Source organism: Castor canadensis, chromosome 3, assembly GCF_047511655.1.
Source record: "Castor canadensis chromosome 3, mCasCan1.hap1v2, whole genome shotgun sequence".
In the NCBI taxonomy this organism is placed as follows: domain Eukaryota; kingdom Metazoa; phylum Chordata; class Mammalia; order Rodentia; family Castoridae; genus Castor; species Castor canadensis.
This window is the reverse complement of record NC_133388.1, coordinates 34,414,709-34,427,469: the sequence shown is the minus strand read 5'-3', so window position 1 is coordinate 34,427,469 and position 12,761 is coordinate 34,414,709. Positions and strand designations below refer to the sequence as shown.

The following is a 12,761-nucleotide window of genomic DNA, read 5'->3' as shown; positions in this document are numbered from 1 at the left end:
CTTCTTCATGGGCCTGTGAGTGATGAAATGTGCATGCTGGCCTTTTCTATTTGTATTGTCAAAGGCCCCCGCTACCTCACCTAATGATTCTAGTCAACTGCTTCCTGGCACTCTTAGAGACACAAAGGGCAATAATATTTAATTCAGTTTATTTTGACTCCAGTCCCATGTTATGTTGATTTGCAAAACAGCTATTCTAAATGCTAAAGTGGAAAGTTGTTTGGATGTAGTAAAAACAGCAAAGTGTATTTTAAACTTTAAAGTGTCATCAGAAGGCAGCTCTTCTCCTTTTCCTCTTGAAAATCATAAAATAGAAAAATGAGAGAAAAGCATAAGTTTCACTTTTAAGAAAGCTGGTAGATTTCACATCCATGAGCCCCAATATCTGATGTAGGGCTGGCCAAATGCAGCGGAGCAGGAGGTCAGCAAGAGCTGAGAGAAGAGACTATGACCTCGCTGTAGATTTTGACAAACTGAACAAAAAAACATGCCTCCCACATTTGTACTCCAGAGTAGGCACACTCTGAAGGATGAACCCAACAGTCCTGTGTTTGGAAAGTGGCAGGAGCATCCCTGGACCCTGCCTGGCACCAACCACATAGCAGCAAGAGAAATGGAACAGGAAATGTCATACTGCATGTGTAGGAAGCAGCCAGTTGGTCATGCATTGCTGTGGCCTATTGCTTGAGAATCTGCAGTGACTAAAATAACTCATAAACACAAAACCCTTTGTAATAAGATTTAATAGTGAATCAAAATTTTACCAACTCACAGCAACATCCTGACTCTTACCCCATTTCTTCCAAATACCTGCATCAAAAATCCTCCACATTCCGTGGAAGTGGCAATAAAAGAAGGAACCAGCATAGAAGACTATAACATACTATCAGACAAAGAAACTGTCATATGAGAGGAGAAAAAGAACTGGAACACTAATAGTTAAGGTAGAACACTTACTATAGGTGAGTGGAAAAACAAATGTTTTGAACTCAAGCAACTTAAAGAAAACATCAAAGATCCTCCTGATTGCTACCTCCCAAGTAGCTAGGATTAGAGGTGTGAGCCACCATGCCTAGCTAATGAGTTATTATATATACTGTAAAAAAGCATTTCCGTATTATAGAAATACCATAGTAACAAAATCAAAGTATGATGTATTTGATATATTGCAAGGACTTTTGTAAATGCCACTATGTACCCCCAGCACAATAAAAAAGTAAAAGAAAAATGGCATACTGAGAAACAGTTTACAAATCAGAATCTACTTTTCTTAACATATTAAAAATCTCTTGAAATAAAAAACAACCTGATGGAAATAAAAAGGGCAAAAACCATAAATAGGAATTTTCCAAAAAGGAATACACATGATGCTAAAGCATTGGAAAAATGCCCAATCTCACCCAAAATAGAGAAATGTACATTGAGACTATTGAAAGATGCTGATTTTTTTTAAGCTTGCAGATTTCAGATTGAGACAGATCAAAACATTTAATCTCACACTGTTGGAAACATTGTAGGGAAATAAGGTACCCTTGTGTAGTTTTGGTAGGATCATAAATGGGTAAAATGTTTGTTAGGAACACGTTGCCAGTCTTTATTGAAATGTAGTTTGCACTTATCTTCTGACTCAGAAATTCCACTTCAAGGAATTTTGCACTTCCACATTGCACTTCTGTGCAGTTGTGTGGTTTTGCACTTGTGTGAATGATGTATATGTAAGAATATTCTTGGCCACACCATTCATGAGGGCAAAAGATTACAAACCACCGAATGATGATCAAGGTAGACCCATGACCACAAAGATCCTTTCAACTTACGCAAATGATTCCTATGTCCGTGAAGGCTATGGTGTCTAAGAAAACAACTTGCTGAGCATATGCTGGGGTATGCCACCATTGCTGTAAAATAGTGGGTATTGCTATTATCATTAGAATTTATTATATAAAGTGCAGGAATAAAATAATACCAAAAGACTACCTAAAAACTAATAATGATGGGTGCCTTTTGAGATGTGAATGGCTGGGGTTAGTGGTACAAGGTAGTTTTTAATGTACTCCCTTTTCTATCTGAACCATGTATATGTACTACCTCTTCAAAAAGTTAATTTCAAGTTAATTTAGACTCCAGTTCAAGTTCTACACCTACTTGACCTAGAACAAACTCTGGGCCACTTTCCTTCCCTGCAGAATAGAAAAGTTCCTAATCCCCTGTCCCAGTGTGTGATCAGAGCTACACAAGACAATCATAGAGACAGGCCTGTCAATCACATGTAAATGCCCTCCCATTCTTTCCCCTACAATTAAAGTAAGGTACACTTAACCATTGCAACTTAATAAGGCAAAAAATTGCACTTTGCTATCTGTTTTTAATTTTCTTTTTAATACATGAATAATTTAAACATCTGGCTTCCTTAAGCATAATTAAGTAGGAGAGAACAGTGTACCTCACCAGTCAGGCACACTTCTTTCCCTGTTATAGAAGTAATACTTTTTATTTAGAATCAAATCTAAGTACTTGGTATAATTGAAATAAGATTAAAAAGAATAGAGCTTCTTTCCAAAGCACTATTACCTACCAGCCTTGGACCTCAAATAGCAGGGCTCTGTCCCTCCAAACTGTCACTTAGCAGTAATTTATCACTGGAGATGTTTTATTACTTCCAAAAGCACCACCTATAAAATGGGAATAACTACCTTGCAGAGATGCTATGTGCTATGTTAGTCAGGGCTCCCCAGTGAAACAGAATCAATAGGAGATAGATAGATAGATAGACAGACAGATAGATAGATAGATAGATAGATAGATAGATAGATAGCTGAGATAGAGATTTATTATGGAATTATGAAGGCCAAAAAGTTCCATGATAATTGCCATCTTTAAGCTGGAGAAGCAGGAGAGCTGGTGGTGTAACTCCTAGTCTAAGGCCAAAGGCCTAAGAACTAGGGATACCCTGGTCTAAGTCCCAATATCAGAAGACCAGAGAACCTGGAAATCCAATATGCAAGGTCAGGGGAAGACTGATGTCCCAGCTCCAGGAGAAGAGAAAATTCATGGTTCCTCCACTTTTGTTCTATCTGGGCCATCAATGGATTGAACAATGCCTGTCCGCATTGGTGAGGGTGATCTCCTTTAATTAGTCTGTGGACCTAAATGCTCTCTTTTCCAGAAACACCCACACAGACCACCCAGAAATAATGCTTTGCCAGCGATCTGAGCATCCCATAACGTAGTCAAGTTGACACATAAATTTAACAATCACAGGTGCTGTCTGGATTAAAGTCAGGCAGCCTTGAAAGCACCCAATACGCAATAGGAAGGCAACAAATATTTTTTGGAAGAGTATCAAGCACCTGGTATATTCAAAGAACAAGAAATTGTCCCTACCTTTAGGGTCTGTACAAATTAATAGGGAGATGAAACCATGACTCAAATAACGAGAGCATGGTCACATTGTCCAACTGTATATAGAATGCCAAGGAAGAGTAAAAACGGGGATGAGGACCAGTCCTACATACCCCAAACAACAGGGGACTCCGGAAGGCCTAAGGGCCTGCTGTGAGGTATAAGAAGTAACAAAACATGGAGATATTTTATGCCTCTCTATTCTCAAACAATATATTAAAAACTTAGCAAACTTGCTTGTCTCTCTCTCTCTCTCTCTCTGTCTCTCTCTCTCTCTCTCTCTCTCTCTCTCTCTCTCTCTCTCTCTCACACACACACACACACATGTGTTCCATGGTGCTTTCTACCATTAATGAGTTAATGGTAATTTGGTGAAATCTTAACAAGGAACAATAAACCATTAAAACTTCCAACCTCCCTCATGCCTGGTCTTCTGGGACCAGGTGGATGTGCCAGGGGACACACTGGGAGAGTTCATGGAAAACATAGGTTAGTGGGCCTACTGATCAAAGTCTATACTGCAACCCCCAGTGGGTACTGTCTTGAGCAGGCTTCAACTGGTACTATCTATCTAGAAGATCCTGACAGAATTGGAGCATAAGTTCTAACTAGTTAGCAACACATGGTCACTTGCATTTGGTAAGGATCAAGAAAAATAGAGGGTCCTGGAATTACGGGGCCCAGCATAGACTGATTTGTCAACAGCAGGATGACAAAGCCTGTAAGCATAGAAACGCAATCTGGAAAGAAGAGGGCTGGCGGAGCTTCTGAGCGAGGGACTCGAAGGCGGGAGGGAGCCAGAATGAGGGAAGTGAGAATGTGGGGTACAAAGAAGGAAAACCTGGTACCTGAGAAGGAAGGGACACACAGATTGTCCCCTAAATGGGGCCTTGAGAACTGCTTCACGGAGCAGCCCTTCTCACCACTTCTGGCTACTGCCCTTCTCTAGCAAAGAATTTTGAGGTCAGCATAACTTCTGAGTGGAGTGACAATTCCTGGGCTGCTAACCTCTTATGTTCTCCACAATATCTTGCCACGGGAGGTTTGCAGTCAGTGTTAGTGAGGGACTGGTAGAGTAGGTGCAAATGATTCTCCAGTGTCGGGAGGCTTGCACAGATCTTCCAGATCTCCACCTGGAAGGATGGTTTCAACCATACCGGTCTGCTTCTGCCCTCAGTGGCCAATCTTTGTACATGATAATGGATGCCCTAAATGTGTGTTTTAAGAGCTCCTGAGTGTGTGTAATACTCAAGTCAGTGGATGTTAGGGTGGCATCATAAACAGAGCAGCACTTCTTCAAAGGAGCCTGCCTCATCTTCCTGAGCACCTATGACTTGGGCACCCCTTGCTGCACCCCTCAGTTGTAAGCAGTGGACTGTACATGTGGGAGAAGTGCTGGAGAATCATGTGACTCCCCTTGAGCAGCAAAACCCTCAACACTTGTCTCAGTCTGCTTTCTCTACTATCACAGAATACCACACACTGGGAAATTTATGAAGCAAAGTCATTTATTTAGCTAATGGTTCTGGAGCTGGGAAGTCTAGTGACACGGTGTGGCATCTGGTAAGAGCCTCCTGCTGTGTCATACCATGGCACCAAAGCAAAAGGGCAACCCATACATGCAGAAGAGGAAGCACAAGAGGCGGCCTTGCTTTCTGAGCTGCTCTCACAGTAACTAGCCCACTTCCACAATAAGAACATTAATTCACGTAAGAGGCCGCTGTCCTCATGACCTGATCACCTCTTTTTAGGCGCCACCTTCTAATACTGTTTCATAATTAAGTTTCTAATATGTGAATTTGGGGGACCCGTTTGGCAATGATACTAGGCAGCTGGAAAAAGTGGGGAGCCACAGGAGGCCCAGTAACCTGTGATCACATACTCCCCACCTTTGTGCCAATGAGTTCTTGGCAGGTTGAAAGTTGAAGGTTTTTACCACATGTCTCTCTGAGTTTGGCTCTGAAGGGCATTAACTTTTCATAAATTGCAGCTAAGTGGGATTTTAGAATCCATGTTAGCAACAGGGTATTTAATTTCAGATCCACAGGGCCCACATCTAAGCTTAATATTGCATGCTTGTCAGAATGAATTGCAAACTCTCTCACTGTAAGTTCTGCATGGGACCTAGGGACTCTAGCAAGATGGGGGTGCTATGGGTTCCATCCCATCTACACCTGCAGAGTTTCTTTGAGATGACATTTAAAATTTCCAATGTTCCTCACTTTCCCAGAGAAGATGCAACTTTCTGTCATTCTGTACTCTTTCCAAAGCTCAGTGGTCTGCCCTAATTAATTAGTCAATCATTAACAAGCAGATAGGGCTGCTGGCCCAGGCCAGCAAGGGCAATCCACTGAGCCCATCTGGAAGGTCATCTGCAGAGGGACAAGACAGCAGACTTACCCAGGATTCCCGCTAGGATCACAAAGAAAGTTGCCTGGCTAAGGGGGGAGGTCAGGAAGACTTGAGGCTGGATGTGGGCCAACCTGCTGTGTTTTCCCATTGCCCTTGCATTGTCCTGCTGTCATAAATCGTCACCAGGCTTGAAACTACCCTGTTGGTCAAAAAAACTGAGCTACTTTGCTCCTTATTGAATATAGCAGTTTGATAAAGAAGTGGCCAGGCATCAAGATTTCATATGTAGGGCTGGGGATGCAGCTTAGTGGCGGAGCACTAACTACCAGGCACAAGTCTCTGGATTTGAGCCCCAAAGCCACCTCCCAAAAAAGTATTAAGATTTCATTTGTAACCTGGGAATAAATGCACGCCAACAGATTGCATAATCTTAAGGGATTCATACCCTTTGCTTTGTAATTTGGAAATGCCCAGCTAGGTTTTTATTATAGAGGGTTGAATTCAAAGAAATATTTGCTGTGTATGAATGTCCTGGGGAGCACAACCCACCATGCCATCCCTGGGTGTCAGGCAGGGGCTGCATTTCCAGGTTCTTTTCAAATCAAGATTCCAGGGTCAAGATGTACTGTTAACTTTCTTTTGTTATTACCATTCTTTCTCTCTCTTCCTTTACTTTTCTCTCTCTTTCTTTCTTTTTTTTTCCTTTTCTTTCTTCTTCCTCTTCCCCCCCTCCTGCATTTCTTCATTTCTTTAAGTGCTTCCAGACACATTCATTTTTCTTTTTCTTTCTTTTTCTTTTTTTTTTTTTTTTGTGGTACTGGGGCTTGAAGTCAGGACCTTCACCTTGAGCCACTCTCCAGCCCTTTTTTGTGAAGGGTTTTTTTGAGATAGGGTCTCACAAACTATTTGCCCAGGCTGGCATTGAACTGCGGTCCTCCTGATCTCTGCCTCCTGAGTCACTAGGATTATAAGCGTGAGCCACCAGCACCCGCCAGGCACACTCTTTGGAGCAGGGTTCAAGTGAAACCTCACATTGGCCTCGGACTCTGCCTGCAGGAGAGGAAGGGAAGGTGTGCCCAATTTGCTATGGCAATAAATGCTTGGTTTTAGTTTTCTTCATGGACTAACCACACAAACACTTCCTATGTAGTTCAGGTTGGCCATATTTTATTTCATAGAGAAAAAAGCAGTTTACAAATGTGAAATTATTCTGATTATCTAATCTCTGGGCAATGCAAAGAGTTAAATGATGCGTGAAACTGCCTGTCAGCCTGCATTAGACAGAGCTGTGTTTACACATCCAAAGGCAGCCCATGAATTATTTAACCAGAGGGATTCTGGCTGGACACAATTTATCCCGAGTTTCTTGGGAGGTAATCTGTGGCCCCTGAGCTCCATCTTGGCTAAGGAAACTGTCTGACAAACACCATGGGTTGTTGCCAGAACCATGTCTCCTTGAGAAGAACTTGAACTAAGCTCCTACAGGCTCCAGATGGTACAAAGTAGAAGGGTGGTTTGTAGAGTCCTGAAAGCTTTGCCAAAAAAGACAGAGTTGGCCATATTTCGATCCAAGCAGTAGGTTTGCCTTCATGCTGTGAACTCAAGGGTTATCACTGGGATTTTAGAGAATTCATTTAATAACACCCCTGGTTCCCATCTGGACTTGGACTCAATGTGAGAGAGAATGAAAGAGAAGTGAGGCAGATGGAGATTGGAATGTCACCTTTATTGCCCATTGGCCCATGGGAGAATGTGGGAAACAGTGCCACAGTATGCCATGATTTGGAACCCCAGGGTGAAGGCACACTTCCTCTCTCAGTGCCAAAACTACAGTCTTGTCCAGTAGGGCAAGATCTGGGATCCTTTTACCCTGAGAGAGGGAGCAGAGATGAGCGAGACTTTCTGCTCCTTGGAAGAAGAAGCCAGGACCAATTCCTCACTATTCCTCTACCTGGACTCACCTTTCAGGTGCGCTTCCCTCGTCTCCTGTTGGCGGGAGAACAGAGGCTGTAGCAAGAGACATGAGCACCTGAGGAAAGCCTTCCTTAGGGAAATGGCACCCCACACAGTCCTCCAGAGAGGGCAAGCAGCATTTGGAGGAGGGAACCGTGGGAGACTGTGAGAGGTGGAGAGGATTTTAGAAGGCACCAGTGTCTTACATCTTGCAGAAGGAAATAGAGGCACTGGGATTCATCCAAGGTTATGTATCTAATAGTGGCAGAGCTGACTTTTGTGTGGTAACTTATGGTTTCAAAACTCTCCCATATACACACACCATGGTATGAACACCTTTGCAAGGACACAGAAATGCACTTCTCACCCCCATAATCTCACTGTGAGTGACTAGACTACCTCTTGGGCCATAGGGCTCCACCCTATGTGAATCTCAGGTCAGAGTCTCACCCCTACCTCATCAATCACAACTCGGATGCAGGCTATGCTTAAAGAATAAAGGTGCTTTGTTGACAGTTTCTATCTGAGCACTTAGATTATGAACAGAATCCGAAAGGCAGTCAGCTCCTGCCAACCCAAATCTTGGGGCAGAACAGAGCTTGGGAAAAGACAAAGTGAGGGGCATCCTAGATTGATACATCCCTGGGATCTAACAGAGGTCATTGTCACACCTGCTTCTGGAAATGCTCACAACTCCAAGCAGCTTCTTCCCTCTGTCCTGCTGTACTTCCCTCACTGGTGCATTCCACTGTCAAAATCAACTTTTCACTGCAGCACTGGACCTGGGCACCATCTGCAGCTGTTGTTGGGGACCAAGCCCTGAAGTGCTTTGGTCTGGGTCCCACCAGAGCTCCCACACTGGGTGCTAGAGAAGTCAGAAAAGGACCCTCTTCACTATGCCCGTGGCTTCTGGGAAGCCAGTACCTTTGTTATCACCATCCCCCAGGCCACTCATTCCCCTCTGCCAGGGAAGCAATCACCTGCTAAACAGCCACCAGCTGAGTGAGCCACCTGTTGGCAAAGGCTTTTTAGCTGTCAGAAGTTGTTATCAAAGCAAGGAGGTCCCTCTTTCTCTGTGGCACATGCATTATCACAAGGGCAGGTCCTTCTTCATCTCCCTCTGCCTCCTACCTTCCTGGACTTTGAATGCCCCTGGAGGTCTGAAGCTAGCATGTAGCATTTGAGGGAGCTCAGGACCCTGGCCTGATGCTCATGCAGAACCCCCCATTGCTCTGCAAAGGCAAGTGGGCCTGGGAGCCCGACTAAGTAAAGCCCTGCCAGCTCCTTAAATATTTTTCATATATGTCTCACCAGAGCTGTATAGCAACCTGGGGAAGCTGGCAGCTGGGAGAGTAAGGCCATGGGGCAGGCAAGTCACAGTTCTGTGCTCCTGCCTTCCCCTCCCTTGATTCTCCAACCCATCCCATTCATTTACGTTGTGACAGGAAGGAGTAGGAGTGCTGGGGAGGATTGATCCGGAAATACTCAGAAACCCAAATAGCTCTCACCAAGACACTTGGATTTCAGGGAAATAGGGATGTCTGTCTTAAACATTTTCCACAAAAATTTTTTTCTATGGTGGTCCTCATCCAATTCATTCATGAAGACACCAAGAGCCTCAGAGGTGACGAGATGTCCTTGTAACCTAGCAGGGGTCAGAACCACATGCAAGGAACCACTCTGGGAGCTTTATGAGGTGAGACCTTCATCCCACCCTCAGATATGACCCCCTGGTTGGCTCTAGTCTATGAATACAGTATTTGTTCCTATCCCCTGCCATTAGATATAGTGTTGGCTTTCAGAAAACCAGAGCGAGCTTTGAAGCACTATGCCACGTGGCTCACTGGGAAGTGGGCAATGTGGAGGAAGTCAAATTAGTCAAGTTAGCACATGTAACACTCTCTAAGGTAGAAATAGCCATCATCTCCTGAGAGAGAATGTGTATGCGTGCGTATGTGTGTGTGTGTGTAGGGAGAGGCAGGAGAAGAGGGAAAGAGAGATGGGACAGAAAGGAAGGTGAGAGGAAATAGTTTTCATTATTCATTAGGCAGAAATACATGAAAAGATTAATTCCTACAGTCCGTAATGTCATTTCAGGAGTGTAATGGTTTGCTAGGCCTGCCATAACAAAATGTCACCAGCTGGGTAGCCTGAGCAACAGAGACTGACTGACAGTTCAGGAGGCTAGGAAGTCCAGGATCCTGTGTTATTGGGCTGGTTCCTCCTCAGGATTTGGATCTATTTCACACCTCTCTCTTAGGCTGTGAAATAGACAGCTTCTCCCTGTGTCTTTACATCATCCCTCCTGTATTCACGTCTGTCTCCGGGTTGAAATTTTCCCTTCTTGAAGCCACCAGTCATATTGAATTAGGGCTCACACTAATGACCTCACTTTACCATGGTTACCTCTGGAAAGACCCCCATCTCCAAATAAGGACCCATCCTAAGGTAATGGGATTTAGGACACCAATGTATGGATTTGGGGCAACACAATTCAACCCATACAAAGGAGATTCATTCATAAAGTTGTAATAAGAATATCGCCAATTCAACAAGAAGTTTCCTGCAAAGCAGACAGAACCACCATTGTGGAAGTTACACAAAATATGGGCTCCACAATGGATCCTAGCCTCACCATCTGTTTACCTATCCCAAACCCTTTCCCCTAGTATTTTAGTCCTCTGTAAAAGCCTTTCTCCTGAAGTCAGGGGGAAAATCCACCTATCTTCCAAACTACTGTAGTCAGTGTTTCAAATCCAGTGTTTTTTTTTTTAAATTTGTATCTCTCCTCCCCACCTTCTGATTCTGACCTCCAAAACCCACCTTTCTCTTTCTCTGCCATTCCTCTTGGTGACTTACATGGGTAGATGGCAGAATACCCACCTAAACTTAACAAGTTAGGTGACTTGGCCAGATTAATGACCAGTAGGTGGCAGGGCCCCGGGCCATCATCCCCTTAGGTGGCATCCAGACAGCCAGGTTCTGGTTATCCAAGCCTCTGCCTCGCTGTTCTTCATGCCCCACCTCATGCTTGCTTGCCTTCCAATTGCAGAAGAGCTGCAGAGAAACAAGCTACAAAAGCCCCACTTAATCTGTGAGATTAACAGAAGTAATTGGCAAATGACCCTGCCACTCTTCCTGGGGGGGTGCAATTTATTTTCTGATATAGGTATTTATCCCACTGAGACTGAGTGTGTAGCCCACAGTCTATCAAATGATTCTTGGCATTGCTCAGCCTCCTTCTTAGTCAGATTGTATTAGAATTAAATCAGGCAGATACATTCTTTATTAAACCTCATTTTCTTGGGGATGAAAAATAAGTTTCTCTTTCAATTCATGATTTCAAGAGAAGGAGGCAAAGGACTTGGAAATTTAAAACATCTTTTCTTGGATTCATCCTTCCTCCAGGCAGACATGGGCCTCCCCTTGCCAAGCTGCTGCCTGTGAGCAAGAAACTCCTACTGCTTATCTTGCCATATAGTGAAACTTGGCATATAAGGCAGTATGTTCATAGCTTTTCTGTTGCTATAACAAAATGCTTGGGGCTGGGTTGCATATAAAGCAAAGTTTTATTTAGCTCATTGTTTTGGAGACTTAAGAACATGATGCCAGTTCTGGTGAGAACTTCGAGGCATATGGTATCACATGGCTGGTGACATATAAGAGAGATCACAGAGAGTATTGGGAGGCCGAGCTTACTCTTTCCATAATAACCCACAAGAACCTGAGAGCCCACAAGAACCATGTTAATCCCTTTCTGATGCCCTCAATGACCTAATTTCCTTCCAGTAGGCCCCACCTCTCAACACCACCACACTGACTGAGGACCAAGCTTCCAACACATGAGCCTTTACGGAACACTCTAACCATAGCCAAACCACCACAGGCGATAAAGGTAAGGCTGCCCTGGAAAGCCCAGAGTTAATGCCGAGGTAATGAAATACTGCTTTTCTATATAGTTGGAAGCCTATATACAGCAGGACTTGTCAGATCAGGAGTGACTTTTGGTGACACCTATTTGGAAAGTGTGGCTCTCCAGTCCCAGCTGCTGCCCTCTGAGGCTGAGGGAGAAACTGCACAGAGCAAGGTCCAATCACCCTCTTTGAGGGAGCAGCAGAATCTTCCATTGCTACTCATCTGCTTAGACAATCTGCCCTTATGAATAGCATTAGTGCTCTCACAATAAAAGTCCAAGGGAGCCTGGTTGCCCTCTGAGGCCATCTGCCAGTAGCTTGGTCTTAGACTTCCCAGCCTCCATAACTTTGAGTGGTAAATTGCTCTTGCTTATAAATCTCCCAACCTAAGATATTTTGCAATAGCAAAGTCATCATCATTCCTGAGCTGGAGAGTCAGACAGGGGAGAGAGCAGCCAATTCAGAAAGACTGCCTCCAGCAGCCTCTGGTTAAGGGGATAGTGCAGGAACACCCGGAGGGGCAGGATCAACAAAACCCTCAGAGGGCTCTGGGTTCCTGCTACAGAGCAGGAATGGCACTCTGGTGTCTTAGAAGCAGCAGAGCAGGGGCTGGTGTGTTCAGAAGCATTAACTATCAGCAGGAGAGGCATGCAACACAGAACTGAAAAAGGGATCTTTGCTGCTCTCCCAGGGGCTGCATAAGGCAGGGTTGTCCTGGGCCTCCCCTGTGGGGGTCCAGTGGGAGCTCATGTTCTGCTGGACAGTAGCTCTGGAAGGCATTATCTGAAGTCAGCCTTGTCACCACACTACTGCACTTCCATACCTACACCCCCCTGCTTCCTTAGGCTCACTTAAAATCCCCAAGGGGCGTCTCTGCTGAAAGCAGTGTCCAGGGAAAGGCCCTGCCTGTCTGCTTTCCCAGCCCCTAGCACGTAAGCAAGTGCTTGAATGATTGGCATAAGTGATAATTCTCCTGTCTCCCCTTCAGGGCCGTCCTTGGTACTTACTCAGTTCTACCTGATTTTGCCATATAGAATTGGGGGCTGGCAGAGGACATCTTCACATTGTAATTTATCTCAGTCTCTCTCCTTCCTGGAGTGTGACTTTCTGTGTTCACTGGAGCAGTCTGGGACATCAGAT

General features: G+C 44.4%; 1 protein-coding gene across 15 annotated transcripts in view; it reads left to right on the top strand.

Moving 5' to 3' along the window:
- Positions 1-12,761, top strand: part of Rgs6 (regulator of G protein signaling 6) — a 562,790-nt gene that overhangs the window by 355,451 nt on the left and 194,578 nt on the right. Inside the window, exon 1 of one of the 15 annotated variants that reach the window (XM_074067631.1) lies at positions 11,434-11,602. The exons of the other annotated variants lie outside the window; for them this stretch is intronic. The gene's annotated coding sequence lies outside the window, so the exon portion shown is untranslated. Of the gene's footprint in view, positions 1-11,433; positions 11,603-12,761 lie in introns of those variants that run through there. 15 annotated transcript variants of the gene reach the window in all.